The sequence below is a fragment of the Suncus etruscus genome, chromosome 1 (genome assembly GCF_024139225.1).
Source record: "Suncus etruscus isolate mSunEtr1 chromosome 1, mSunEtr1.pri.cur, whole genome shotgun sequence".
NCBI lineage: Eukaryota > Metazoa > Chordata > Mammalia > Eulipotyphla > Soricidae > Suncus > Suncus etruscus.
In genome coordinates this window covers 132,367,419-132,381,144 of record NC_064848.1, presented here as the reverse complement: position 1 = coordinate 132,381,144, position 13,726 = coordinate 132,367,419, and positions in this window count along the sequence as shown.

Sequence of the window (13,726 nt, the reverse complement as noted above, 5' to 3'; positions counted from 1 at the left end):
TTGGTTATTTTGGCCTGAGATTGAACACTTATTTTGGCACTGTGAATCAATACTTACTTGGTATGTGAAGTGATACTGGGGATCAAATATGCAATCTCATGTCTGTAGTAATAGATTAAAACTTTTTGCTTTCTAGGGAAATTATGGGGGAAAGTTTATTAATAAGCTGGCCATTAAGACGATAATGGGAAACATACTTTGCAGATAATGAAGATTGTCTTCATTTTTTTTGTTCTGTTTTGGGGATATGCACAGAGTGGTGCTCAGGACTTACTCCTGTCTACTCAGGTATCACTCCTGGCAGGCATGGGGGACCAAAATGGATGATGGGGTTTGAACCAGGTCAGCCACTTGCAAGTCAAATACCTTATTCACAGTATTATTTCCCCCGCCTGTCTTAACTTCTTACATATATTTAATATCTTTGTCATGAGCAAGTAAGTAATCCTGTTACAAATACTACTTGATAACAAGATATCCAGATAAATCTGACATTGCTTGAATTTTTTTTTCAATCTTGAGTTCAGCATATATCATTACAATACATCATCTATGATATGATAATCTCTCATAATTACTGTAGATTAACACTGTTCTTGTGTACTAGCACACAGAACTTAGGAAAATACAACAGTACCTTATAAGTAGCTATTAATCTAGTTGGATATTTGTTTGGAAAATTTTTCTAGTAATTTTGAAGTCTCAGTTTTTTAACAGTCAAAACATTTCAGAGGAATGTGAGTAGTATCAGATTGTACTACGGAGCTTCAATTCTTAAGTTTCATATTGACATTATTTTCTGTATGAATTTGTTGTCCTATTGACCTAAATTCTGTTTTATCTTCTTGCCAAATGTGTGGGAATTTTCTTAAGGACCTATATCTAAGAATTTTTAAGCATCATCTAATTTAAGCTGTTACTGAAATGTGTGATAAGGGGTAGGAGAAATAATAGCACATGAGCAATTTCTGAGTGCAGAGCCAAAAAGAACCTTGAGCACTGCTGACTGCTGGGTGTGGCCTAAAAACAAAAAAAAAAAAAAGTAAAGGAAAGTTTGATAGGCATTAAAATATTTGAAATATTAAGGTAAGATAGGTAGGTCTCCTCCATTTTTAAATCTAAAATGTCAGACTATTAGGTCCATCTGGCTTTCTCTAACTTGCAAGTGTGCTTGCATTTCAGAATTTCAGTTCCTTCCTTGAAAGAGCTGAAGAAGTTAATTTTCATGTACCATAATACTGGCCTATTCCTGTATTCTCTATTTTTCTTACATCAGGAATAAATTGCAGATTTACTTTGATTTGTGACTACAGATTATACCTTTTTTCAAACTGTTGGCTGAAGCCATCAGCATCTTCTGCCCTTCTATATCCAGCAAAGCTGGCCTGCTTAAGGAACTGATTTCTGACAGAAGCATGTGATCATATTTTGACAGTCATCTGCATTGTCCATCATCCAGTCATCACAAGACACTCATCATTAGTACTGGGTTGAAAGTAAATGTTTTTACTTTATTTCAGTTTATTATTTGTATAAACTGGCATTGCCTTCAAACATACATAATCTGTAAACCCGTTATCAGTTTTTCTGACAAAAAAGTAGCTTGAAATGATCATTCTTTTTTAATAACTTACAGTCAGCAGCTGCACTGTCAGTTTAAAGACCAGAAATTCTTTTAGGGAGCATAAGAACAAACCGCGATTAACTCAATTTCCTGGTTTTCCTGTTGGAGTGCAGGGAGATTCTAATTTGACTCCATGTATTTCACACAGTTGACAAGAGGCATGAAAATCAAATTTGAATTTAGTATTTGTGGTGTTGAGAGGAAAAGGCATTATGTTCAGTTAACCATGGGAAAACAAAGCTGTTCAAACCTCAGGTCTAGACATTTAGGACAGCTCTGCCGTTTTCCCTCTACAGTGAGAGATCTAAGGCAGGAATAAAAAGTGATCTTAAGATTTGTGACTTGGAAAATAAGTAAAATGAGATGTATTGGAATTTTCACTTTGGAAGAAGAGTGAGACAAAGTAAGGCCACTGGAATCTTTAGGTGCCTGTTTGGAAAAAGTGCTTTCAATTCTAGGACCATATTAGACTCTTCAATAATAACTCAAATTGTTTGACAATTATTCATACTGATGTTCAGCTAACGTAGAAGTCATTTCCACTTGAATGGACCACTATATACTGTGTTAACTGATATGGCTAAAAATATGTTGACTTTTCACATTTACTTCCTTGCTAAATAAACAACTAGCAAATTTCATTTCATCTGCTGCTTCCTATCTTCACTCTGCTAAAGATCTTATGGGAACATCTTGAGATTTTACATGTTATAGCCTTCAAATGTAGATTGATCTGATCAGAACTCATGACAAGACAAATTCTGTGTATCATATGAATCCTTGCATGATATTTTAAATTCACACTTTTGATTATTTTTAATTAAACAGTATTTTCAGTTATCTAAATTTTATGTTAGTCTGTTTGAGAAAGAAATACATTCTGCATTTGAGTTCAGTTCAATTCTGTAAACCTGCTCTAGCTGTTATATATAGATGCGATTTTTTGGATTGTTAAAAGATAATTTGTAGGGGGACATGTATGATTATTTTTCACTCCCTGACTGGTTAACTCTTGGAGCATAACCTTTATGCTTGGTTTGTGGAATTTTCTGTTAAAGTTGTGTTGATGATTGTACATGTATTATCCAAAAGGTATGTGCAAATCATTGTTGTATCTTGTTGCTAATATTTCCCACTTGTGCTAGCCATTATAAAAAACTATCGTAGAATTCCTTAGAAAGTCTTGCCAAAAAGGCTTTCACATGCATAGATTTCCTTAAGTATGATAGGGATTGCTAAAAGAAGATGAAACAAATATGAGAAAATTTTCTCACTTTTTTCTCAAGTCTTTGAAACCCCCAGCTATGTTTTCAGTTACTAGGTTAATGCACTGGCATGTTAGTGCTGTCCTACCATACTTTCCTAAACCAAACTTTTTAAAATTATTTCTGTTAACCTCAAGATAGATCATTTCTCATTCCATAACTAATACATCTGTGAGATCAGAATATTTGTGGAATGCATGTGACCACATATTGTCAAGACCCTGTAAGAAGTCAGCCTCCTTCATCTATCCCTAGTGTTTGAACAAATTTTATACTTAATAGAAAGAAATAAAAGGTGTGTACTATAATTATTAAAGAATGGCTGAAGGAAGGCATTGGTGACAAAGAAAAGGACTGAAAAAAATGAGTGTGGGTCCCAGTGTTTGAAGCCAAATGAACTACACCAAACCTGTGTAAAAACAGATTGGCTCCTGGAAGTCACTGGATATGCCAGCCTGTAGCTGCTTGGTGTTAAGGTGTTATCTCTGTGCCTAGGTTAAATCCCTGTGGGTTGGGTGGGGGCAAGGAGGTGTGGAGTGTTGAGATATATATATATATAGTATATTTATGGAATCACCTTATTTGTGGAAATTAAATACAACTTGTCCAGGTGCAATAAGGAGAAATTGGTGACAAATTTAAGGCCAGTTTCATTTAGATTGAGAAATAATGTGCTTAACTTCAGGTCATGATTTTTAAGTTTACTAAGATTTGGAGATTACTGACTTCAATGCAGAATTTATTTAATAATAAATTGTGGTATGATACTTGCATAAATATGAGAGTTTAAATCACTGACATAAGAAAAGCATAAGATTTTGTCAAATACTTTCTCTCCATGGCTGGTTATCTGATATAGTTTGGAAAAAGAAAGATTACGTACAGGATTTTTAAACATGCACAAATCTTAGTATTCAATACTCTTGTTAGTGAAATGTAGATGCGACATTGATACGATTATATATTTCTCATAGAAACTTGGCCTGTAATGTGCCCTTTTATGGCAAGTGGTCTTAATTTACCAGAACTAAGTCTTCTGGTAGAAAAAGAAATTCTAAATGTTTGATTCCAGACAAATTCCCTTGGCTTTTTTTTTTTAATCTCCCCAAAATATAGAACTTACTGCACAGTGCCGAATTAGAAATCAGAAGAAACCACCTATTTTATTAAGATCTTGCTAGTTACTTGTCATTTTTCTATTTGTCTTGAAAGGACTGCCCCTAAGTCATATTTCTATATTTTCATTCTTTCTCAGTGTACTCGAACTAAATACCATTTTTCCTTTAGTGTCTACCAATTTCTGCTTTTCCTGTCATAGAGACTAAGTAATTGCCAGGTAATTAAGAGGCCTAGTGGGTATAAAAATATATGGAAGAGGATATTATTTCATGGGTAAGTTCTTGAAACGTAAGTTGTTACTGGGGCATAAGAATCCCACTGAAAACTGCATAGACTTCCTGTAAAAGGAAAAGCACCATCAATTACTTTCCTGCTTCATATTTATAAGATGTATATAGACATTAAGAAAATTTTAATAATAAGCAATTTCCCCAGCCATTGCATTTCTTACTAATTTTGCAATTAACATTGTAAACTGCCTGACTTCCTGAGGGTGAGGAGGTGACATCTGTGGCTCTATCTTTCTGTAGAGGGTATGGAGTGTAGGCAGTCATGTAATTTCAGATGAAGTAACATTGATAATGATGAAGTTATTGACTTCTTAAAATTCAGTGTCCATTGCTCACTGGAATTGCAGAACATTATTGCTGATTTTATTGTTTGAGAAAAGTCAGGCTCAAATAAGAATCATGCAGTATATGTTGGTTACTTAATGTGTTTTTTTCTGTGTGTGTTTGGGGGTGTGTGTGTGTGTTTTTTTGTTGTTGTTTTGTTTTTTCATTTTGGGCCACTCTCGGCCATGCTTAGGGGTTACTCCTGGCTTTGCAGTCTTTAATCACTGCTGGTGGCTCAGGGAATTTTATGGGATTCTGGGGATAGATCCTGGGTCCTTATATGCATAGGCATGTAAAACAAGCGCCCTTCCGTCTGTACTATCTCTCTGACCCTGAGTAAGATGTTGTAAGTAAAGAAATTATTACCAAATAGCCAAAGGCAGTGCATCTGAAAACAAGTCTTAACATGTCAGGGATACAACAGGGGAAGAATGTCTATAGAGAGGACCCTCAGACTGGTGGGAAGAAACAGACACCTGTGAAGGGTAGGGTGCTGTATGCACGATGATACCGTAACATTACAGTACTGTGAATCACAGGAGCTAAATTAAATTTAAACCAAGGCAAATGAAACAAGTTAAATTTTATTTAGTTTTTATTTTTTTAGTTTGGAGCCATAACCCAGCCTCAGGGGTTACTCCTGGTTCTGTACTCAGGAATTACTCTTGGTGGTGCTCAGGATTTGGGGTGCTGGACATCAAACCCAGTCTGCCATGTGCAAAGCAAATGAGTGACAGATTTCTTTCTACACAAATGAAAAAGATCCCATATCACTATTGCTCATTTCAATGGGAGAGATGAAAGGGTATTGTCAGAATAGCTTTAATTGTTGGCTAATAAGGAATTATCTAAATATGGAGCCAGAGTGATAGTACTGTAGGTAAGTCACTTTGCATGCAACTGACCCAAGTTTGATTTCTGATATCCTTTATAATACCCAGGCATGATTTGTGAGCTTAAGCTCTGCCATTGTGGCCTAAAAACCCAAAACAACCCCACTGTCAAAAATTCTCTACATTTATTTAGATTTTTTTAATAGTGGCTAATTTTTTTGGCACAAAAATAATATACAATACCTGCTTCCAATACATACAATTCTTTAGGACAGTAAGTAAGAAGGTGAAAATGGACACAAACAGAATAGTACAAGGAAAATGTATTGGGTATCAAAATAGAAATAAATATAACTAAATTATAGTGAGAACTGGGAAGAATAGATTAGTCACATAAGAGAAGTGCACCTTGAAAGATGAGTTATTGGAGCTAGAGAGATAGTACAGAAAGTAAAGCATTTGCCTTACAAGCTGTTGACCCATGTTCAATCCCTAACTTTGCATATGGTCCCTAAGCACCATGAAATTATAAGCACAGAGCCAAGAGTAAACCCAGAGCACTGTTGCATGTGCTTCCTCTCAAGAAAATATATTTATGAGTTTAATAACAAGAGTTTATGCAATTAATCAGGAAGATGACTTACTATAGTATGGCCAAGTAGGACTCATTCGAAAGATGCAAGGGTGGTTTAACCTATGCGAGTCAATCAATGTAATGCACCAGATCAACAAAAGGAAAAATAAAAATCATATAATCATAATAGATGCAGGGAAAGCATTTGATAAGATCCAACACTCGTCCATAATAGAAACTCAACAAGATAGGAATAGAAGGAACTTTTCTCAATATAGCAAGGTCATTTATCTCAAACCCATGGCAAATATAATCAATGCCTTTCCTCTAAAATCCGGCACAAGATAAGATTGCCTCCCTCTAGCCACTCCTATTCAACAGTACTAGAAGTACTTGCCATAGTAACTAGGTAAGAGAAAGATATCAACGATACCTCACTATTTGCAGATGACATACTATATTTAGAAAACCCTAAAGACTACAAAAAATGCTTCTAAAAATAATAGATTTGTATAGCAGAATGGCAGACTTCAAAATTAACACCAAAATCCATTATCTATAAATAATGATAGAGAAGAAATAGACATTAAAATTCCTATTCTCAATAGTACCACACATTGGTATCAACTAAAAACTATATAAAGAAAACTACAAAACAGTGCTTCAGAGTCAGAACACAGAGACTGGAATATATCATGAAGAACAAGAACAACCAACCAGTGTTGATGGGGATGTGGAGACTTTGATTCGCTGCTGATGAGAATATTGACTAGTTCAACATTTTTGGAAAACAATATGAATATTCCTCATAAAAGCTGGAAATTCAGCTCCCATGTACTCCAGCAATACCACTCCTAGGAATATACTCTAGGAACACACACACACACAATACAAAAATGCCTCTGCATTCCTATGTTCATTGCAGCACTATTTACAATAGCTAAAGTCTGGAAACAACCCAGATGTCCAACAATAGGTGAGTGGTTAAAGCAACATACATTTGCACAGTGGAATACTATGCAGCTATTAGGAAAAATGAAGTCATAGAATTTGCTTATACATAATTTCCGTGAAGACTTATGAGTGAAATAAACCAGAGGGAGAGGGATAGACAGAATAGTATCACTGATCTGTGGGATATTAGAAAAATAAAAGACAGTATGGCAAATATCCAGAGACAATAGAGCTGTACACCAGGAGGCTCAGCTCATGTCATGAAGCTTGCCACAAAGAGCAATGAATTCAAACCAGAGCACTAACCACACTGACAACTACCAGGTTAATGATAGGGAGAAAGGCAGAATGCCTGTCTGAGAGAGGCAGGGGCTGTAGTGGGGGAACATTAGTGATGGGAAGATTGCATGAGTGCAGGGTGGTATACATTCAGTGACTGAAACCCCGATATGAACATTTTTGTAAACACGGTGATTAAAAAAATTTCTCTTGATTTATACCACTCACCAGTTTAGATAGTCAAATGTAACTTGGATCTGCCCCTTAGAAATAGGTCTAGAGAAAGTTGAATTTGTTCTTTGTAACAGTGTAAAGATTCAAAGTCTAGACAGATAGCAATGAGGCAAGAATAGTGAGAATATAGAATTGATAAAGTATGAAGAAAATACCTTCTATTACACGGTACTAAGTAATAAGTGGGGAAATAGTCTCTAATGTTGAGTTAGATTTTGTTGTGAAGTCATTTGTGTTGCTAAAATCTCAACCCTATCTCCCAAATTTTCATGTATTGTGGGATCTGGAATTAAAGAAACAGAGTGATGGCCTCCACATCAGGTCAATTTAGTTTGAAAATAGAACTATTAAATCATATTTTAATATACATATTAGGATGAGGCAAGTGATAGATGAACCTTGGGCTACCTCCTTGATTTTGATGACTCATGTCATTCCACAATTACAGTCTGATTCCTGTATCCCTGTTCTGCTCTCATCCAGATCACATGGTGAATATATTTAAGCTAGAGAAATTGGAGGCATTTGAATTTGCTGACTGCTCTTTAGGGTAACACTCCCCTTTGCTGCATGGTTCTTTTTTTTTTTTTTTCCTGTATGTGTTCTGCTTATTTTCAGTCTCTGCTCCTCTCTACTCTCCCTGGATAACATTATCCTAATTTTAAGTAGCAATTCACACTCACACTAAAATATTTCCCACCCTGCAAATCCTTCTTGCACCAGACCCAGCTCCGTGATACATTCAAATAAACAGTTACCTCGAACACATATTTAAAATAGCTTATTTTCTTCCACCCAATCCTACTCTTTTTGTATTCTATAGCCCATTTTTTTGCTTCCACTCAAATAATCCTAGGATTTTAAATATTAACATAGATTCCTCATTTAAATTGCCCTTTGTCTCTTCTATTTTGACTTCTTTATGTAGCATTCATAGTTCAAGTCTGTATCACAGATTCTTAGATTATTTTAGGTCTTCTAACCAATACTACGTAGCGAACTGTCTTAGTTTCCCTATCCAGAGTTTGCACTGGATAAACAGAATGACATTCCTTTAAAAATTTTTTGATGCTTCCCATGTTTTTTATTATTAAGTTCATATTCCTTAGCTTACACTAAGTGGGCTGGGATAAGCTCTGTGCCTCTTAGTCCATCCCAACCTTTCTATACGGACAGAAAATGCATGTATTTTAGGAAATGCATCTTGCTAATGCATTTCTCGGAGGTCCAGATGGGCATGTAATTTGGCTGAATGTTGGCAAACAATCTAGTTGAGACCTAATTTCCAATTTGGATATACCACAAGGAGCTTCAGAACTCTAGTTTTTTGAAATATGGCTTTTTAGTCATTCTTTTCAATTATTTCTTTTTTACAGTTTTGAGAAAGTTAAGTTACAATAACATATAGTCAAAGATTAGGTGGAACAAACAACCAACATCAGAAGAAAGTATGCTAAATATTCAGGTTGTTGAAAATGCTTTAAATATGCTGTGTGTTATAGTATTGATGCTACGTTCTAATTATTGTATAAACTTTATGTGTTTAATCATGAAGAATGATAGAAAGGAAGGATATACACTAAAGCAGCATTTTATTTAATTATTTTTCTTTGATTTTTGGGCCACACCCGGTGACGCTCAGGGGTTACTCCTGGCTATGTGCTCAGAAGTCGCCCCTGGCTTGGGGGACCACATGGGACGCCGGGGTATCGAACCGCGGTCCATCCTTGGCTAGCGCTGGCAAGGCAGACACCTTACCTCTAGTGCCACCACACCGGCCCCTAAAGCAGCATTTTTTTTAAAACTGCTATCCCACAAAATGGTGTTGGGTTAGTCTTGTTTCAAAGGTCAAAAGGTTGGTATCTCGGGCAGGAGGTATAGCAGGTAAGGTGATTGCCTTGCACACAGCTGACCTGGCTTTGAGCCCCAGCGTCCCATATCCCATATCCTGAAAGTATGCCAGGAGTTTATTCCTAGCACAGAGCTAGGAAGTAACCTCTGAGTTCCATTGGTGTGGTTCAAAGATCAAAAAATAAATTTAAATAAAGGATAGCTCATTGAACTGAGCATATGCTTGGCATATTAGAGGCCTAGATAGAATCCCAGAATCACATAATTTCCTAAGCATTGTCAGAAACCATCCTTAGCAAAGAACCAGGAGTATATCCTGAGTTGGCCCCAAAACATAACAATTAAAACACTGGATGGAAAATTCCTTCTAGAAAGGGTTATTAGTATTGTGTGGCATGAGTTTTAGGAATTATTTTAGCTTATTTGTGTAATCTTTCTGTGGGGGGGGGGGGGTGTTGGGCCATACCCGGTGATGCTCAGAGGTTGCTCTTGGCTATGCACTCAGAAATCGCTCCTGGCTTGGGGCACCATATGGGACTCCGGGGAATCAAACCATTTTCTTAATAATTGTGTCTACTCTGGTAAAAAGAGAAGATCATAGAGAAATTATATAGTAGTCCACCAAAATGATCCCTTATTATAAATAAATCGTATTATTAACCCACCAAAATGATCAACACTAGAAAACAATACAAAATACTAAATTTTTACCAAATTGTTGTTTTTGCAAACTTATGTATGTAAAGCTGTGATTTTTTTGTTTTGGGCCACACCTGTTGACACTTAGGGGTAACTCCTGAGTATGGGCTCAGAAATCGCTCCTGCCTTGGGGGACTATATGGGATGCCAGGGGATTGAACCATGGTCCGTTCTAGCCTAACGCTTGCAAGGCAGGTGCCTTATCTCTAGCACCACCGCTCCAGCCCCAAGCTGTGATTTTTTTAAAAATTATTTTCTCTAATAGTATTTACTCAAACTGAAATTCTTTATTCTCCATATGTCTCATTTCGCTTTGCTTTTTAGCCCATTCTATTTTCTATTCTTTAAAATTCACAAACTTTTCTTGCTGCCTTTTTTGCCTTTGGAGAAAGGTCTACAGTAAATTCTAACTCAGAATTCAAATCTGTGTTAAACCTATGAACTTAGAATAAATTTCATATTTTTAATGATTGATGATTGAAATGATTTTAAATCATTTATGATTTAAATGATTGAAAAAGTAAAGAATTGACAGCATGTGAAAAATTACATGTAATTTAAATTTTAATGTCAAAAAAGTAAAGTAGAATTAGAACTTAGCGATGCTCATTTGCATACATATTGTCTGGTTGTTTTCACCCTATGATGACAGTTGAACAGCTGTTGAGACCAAGTGGCCCACAAAAGCTATTAATTCTTAGCTTATAGAAAAAGAAACATTTGGGGGTTGGAGAGATAGAACTCTGAGGTTAAGACAGTAATGGATACTGGTTTGATCCTCAGCATGGCATATGATCCCCTGAAATACTGCCAAGAGTGATTCCTCAGCACAGAGCAGGATAAATCCAGGATAAGCCTAGTTGTATGTGACTCAAACTACTACCCCACAAGAAAAGTTTGTTAGCACCAGTCTGGGTGACTACGCTTCTCATTGTCCACATAGGCTTCTTTCCAGAGACTGTCATTCTGTTATTAGCATATTCCAAAAGGGTGTTTGGTGTTTTGTTTTGTTTCTGCTCTAAGGAAGAGAACGCTTGCTAATTCAAGTTTGTCTTCCTAGTCTGAGCAGAGATAGGAGGCACTTAAATAAATCAGTACTAAATGCTTGAAGGAATGTGTAAGCTTGCCCTTTTAAACCATAAATTACATATGGACAAGGACTTTTTTAATCTTCATTGTTTTCTGGGTATTTCTAGCTTCTGTAAGAATATATGGAATATAGTTGGTAGGCACTCAGAAAAAAAGTTGATGTCATGTTATCAAGTTTATAGTTTTGTAATTACAAACTTTTTAGGTCGATTATTGGTCTCTTCTTTCATGCTGTTTGGTGATTAGCAGTAATTAAACATGACCTTCTGAGTGCCAGGGAAACAGAGAACAGAGTTAACTTTGTCCTGAAACTTAGTGGCGATGAGAACTTTTCAAGGTCATATCGATTGAACCAATTCCAGTGTGTCTCAATAGAGGCATTGCAGCTTGTTATTACTCTTCTGCACACAGCAACTATCACAGAAAAGCATTAAATCAAGATTCTGCTGATGCTGAGTTATTAAATACCTGTGGCAGCAGAGTGAGACTTGGCACCCTCGCCCAACTTCAAATCTGGATGATGTGTACTTTAAGAGATTATCATGCCAATATAAATCATAGCCTAAACACTTCATTGGGTCTTAGACAGTCTCTGACTCACTGAGCTGAAAGCTCTTTATAGTTGATGAACTAGTTAGTTTTCATACCAGCTCTATGAGTTGGCAGGATGAACTAAGAATCATTGCTTTGTGCTGAACAAAGAACCATAACTTTGTATGTTCAGATTGAGTTATAAAATAACACTCTAGAAATGTTTTTCCTGAATGATAAACTGAGGGAAAAGCAGATCCTTTGCAGTTCAGTCATTTTAGATTTGTTTTTGGTGGGCTTTATGCGATCATGTGGCTTGACTTTAAGGTTCTTTATATACATTTTGAGAAGCCTATGTCATTTTCTCTTGAAGTCCCAAATAAGACAGCCTTTCAACAATGTAAAGGTACTTTAAAATTCAGGTAGTGGCAATTCCTCACTGGGGAGAGCTTCTACACACCACCTTTCTGGAATTTGTGTATGACTTTATAAACAACCTAGTTATCAGAAAGCTCTTTTTACCTAATGGTATTGCTAGCCATACCAATGTAGAAGAATATGGTCCTGACAGTAAATCTGCCATCACAACACACACACATACACACACACACACACACTAGAGTCCTCATACACACAGAAACACACACACAGAAACACACCATTATTTCCAAAAGTCTAACATTCTAACATTTAGCCTTTTTTATTTGAACAATAATGAATATGTTTGCAAACATTATGGAAAAAAAAACTGAAAATAGTAGTTACCCAAAGGAAACAAATCTTCACTTAATTCTAAGAAAAGGGAATTTAAAACAAAACAAAACAAAAAACAACCTTTGGAAGGATTGAGTCCAGAGGGAAGCAGAGAGCTGCAATAAGAAAGAAGACGAGGACTTTCTAAGAAGTTTCACTGGCAACTTCTCTGATGATTTCTTCATCTATAAAATGGGTAGAGCACCTGTCAATGCTTTTGTGAAAATACCCGAGATAACTTTGTATTTTTTTGGATCTTACTATGCCATACTCAGGACTTCCTCCTGGATCTGTGTTCATGGGTTGAAGTTTGAAGCACTATCTTTCTTGACAATGCTCATGAGGCTCTGTGTAGGGCCAGGCATAGAATCCTGATCAACTGTATACAAACATCCTGTCTCTAATCCAACATGATATAGCAGAGTTCAGAATATATTGCTGTTCCCCACAAAGATTCAAGACACTAACTCACCAAATGAGCCTTAGAAATCCTAATTCTTATTAAATATGAGAGTGGCTGAACCATAGAGAAAAAAAAAGGGGGGGAAAAGAAATCCCCTAAAGTACAAAAGAACTTTAATGAAACACAGTCCTTTTGATAAGAGACAATCCTAAACTTTGGATATGAAGCACACTATTATTAAATGGGTGGCCCCGAGCTTGCCAAAGTTACTGTGTTCCAGGAAGGACACAAAGAAAGCATTGCTAATTGTAGATAATACAAAGGAATTTGGAGAGATAAATAGATTTTCTACATGGGAGAGGATATACAATAGCTTGAAGGTAAAATATCATAGGTATTTCTTGAGTGAAAGAAGATGGAGCAGAATAACCCTTAGAGTTTGTTATTTCATGGGCCCTTGTCCCTGAATATGGACTCCTTGCTATGGATATTATGTTCTCATTCTAATCATTTTCTTGTTTATAATAATAATTTAATCACCTGCTTACAAAAATGTTCGTAGTTGGGTTTCAGTCATTGAAGGAACACCACCGTGTAACTTTTTCCTGCCATCAATGTCCCTCTTTTCCCTCCTCCCCCACATCCTGCCTGTCTTCAGGACAGGCATTCTATTACTCTCACTATCGTTGTTATGTAGTTGTTAGTGCAGTTATTTTTCTAACTATGCACACCACTGTTTGTGAGCTGGTCCTTCCAGCCTGCATTTCTATTCTTTTTGAGTATTATTAACATAATTTTATTTTTCTTAAATCCTGCAGGTAAAAATCTATGTCTATTTCTCTCCCTTTGACTCATTTCACTCAGCATGTTCATCCATGTATAGGCAAATTTCATGTCTTCATTT